Genomic DNA, 2,423 nt, shown 5'->3' with positions numbered 1-2,423 from the left:
TAGGGGTCATTTTGGAATAAAAACGTTTCTAACTGGATCCCAGCATTGAACAATTGGGGCTGTTAAATCCAACCATACATCACTGAGATAGAATGTGTTTTTCCCCTTCACCTCCCTGAGGGAGCACGTGTAAATCTTAACTGAAGTATAACTGACACTTTCCCTTAGGAAGGAGGGGGAAGTCGGCCTAGGCAGCTTTAATATAACATTTATAAAAGCTATTGTATATATCGTGGAGGTTAGCATCTTAGAATCGTTTTGCCCTCACGGAGAAAAGCACCGAAGGGAGATGATGAAGCATGATGGGTGGGGGGAGGGTGCGCTTATGAACGCGTTACACGCAAATGTTTATGCTTATTTTTCCTGGTTACACATGCTCATTGGAAATAGTTCCAAGATCATAGAAATATAATCCCATCCTCCATACACAGGCAGAGTTAACGGCTTAAATATTCTTGAAATTTTAGATATACTGTCACAGGGATGATGAAGAGACTACTTTCCATAAAAGGATAGGGAACATACAAAGCCCTGGGAAAACACATTCCCCGTGGGAGGGAAGAGATAAATGCTTGCAATGGGCTGTCTTAACTATCCTCAGAGAGACAAGATGCAAACAGTCAAAGGCAACAGTGAACAGGGGCGTGACTGCTGTGGGCAGTTAGACTTCATCCTTGCATGCAAACCAGAAGCCAAGAGATTTACCAAGCTCCGACGCAGGCGCATCTGTCCCTCTTTAAATCCGATTTTCTTACCATCTGTTCCTTTACTCCAGCCTTAGCTGTAAACAAAGTTTATGCACAGCGATGCGTTGTGTTGCCAGGCAGCTCTCTTCTTGCTCCTCTAAAACAAAGTCAGTTCTGGACTGAAAGACCGTGGGCCCCGTTATCATCCATTTTCCCTAACAATCTAAATTGTGACAGTGTTGAAAGTAATTTTAGAAATGGGATTTTTCAACTGCATTTAGTGAACGTGGTGCAACACAGAGCTATCTGGTTTTAAAAATTCTGTAAGCAAACTTCTAAATGCGTGGGGATGATTTAGCTCGCAGAAAAGGATTTCCGCTCCCCTCCGGAACAGTGAGGACATTGTGGGGGACAGGACTGGTGGAGGAAAAACACACAGAGGCTCTGGTGGGGAATATACTCCCTGCTTCCAAGGTTACCGTTTGACATGGGGGTGGGGTGGGGTGGGTGGCGTCTGGAGGTGTCAAAGATGACTTAAAGATGTGTATCTAGGATGTGAGGTTGTGGCTTTGAGAATGCACCAGAAGAGCCAACCATCTGGCAACTGTGGGGAGGGATCAGCTGACCTCTGGCCTCCAGTTCTGGATTTTATAGCTATATAATATTTATAATGCACTCTTCCTGGGAGAAGCTTGGAGCTCTACAAATCTTTGAATGGATTCAGTTAATCCTGTTACTGTCCCATGAGTAATCAGAGAAGTAGAGAAGAGCAAACAGGAAAAAAAAAAATACCACATTTAAAGTGGTCACTGCCATGGCGAAGAAGAAAATAACATTCACCCTGCTAAGCAACAACGGGAAAAGTCAACCTTGTGATTCTTCTTTATTGATTCTCAGAGTCTAGGCAATGGCAGAGGTGGGCGGAATCCACTCAAAGACTATTAATTCAGATCATGCAAGTCACTGTTGATTAAAGGCCCCCCCAATGGCAGGGGCAGGGATTTGCCTGCTTCGGGGGCCCATGGTGAGGGGACAAGCATTTGGCCAGTGCAGCTGGGGGACTAGTGACATACTGGAATTGTTAAACAAATAAGGAAATACTCTGAGGATTTCTTGTGGTCAGAAGGGAATTACAAATATGGAAAGGCGAAGTAAATCCTAGAATAAATCCTATTGTGTTAGATTGGAGATGCAGAGGTCAATGTGAACTCACAGCTGTACGTGACTTGTATGTCAATAGACATAGCTATTGATATAGGTATAATGCGTATAGATGTTTATGTGTGCGTGCATACATATATATGCACAGACACACACACATACATACATGCATACACACATGCAACATGTAGATATATACGTGTATCTCCTAGTTCTAGCTGCTGAGAGCAAAGATATCCTGGTAGCAATCAGCACACCTAGCTTGCAGGGCTTGGTTTCTAAATATTATTCTCCATTTAAAGGAACCGGGGTTCTTAGAGAAATGGTTGACTCCAGGGATGGGTAGGAAAAATAACAGACGAGACAGGAACATCTTATACTACAAAGTAAGGAAATGCTGAAAGAATGATGGGGACATATCAAAAGGACATAAGAGTTGCCTTAGATGAGCTCCTACTGGCCAAGTCTGGGACTATTTGAGTATCACAATAAATGATAGTTACCAATGTTAATCCTTTGATTAAAATAGGAATCCATGAGTCTACACTGATTGAAATGAATAAATGGAGGAAAAGG

This window comes from Panthera leo, chromosome F3 (genome assembly GCF_018350215.1).
Source record: "Panthera leo isolate Ple1 chromosome F3, P.leo_Ple1_pat1.1, whole genome shotgun sequence".
NCBI lineage: Eukaryota > Metazoa > Chordata > Mammalia > Carnivora > Felidae > Panthera > Panthera leo.
The sequence above is the reverse complement of the archived record's forward strand: the minus strand, read 5'-3'. Positions refer to the sequence as shown.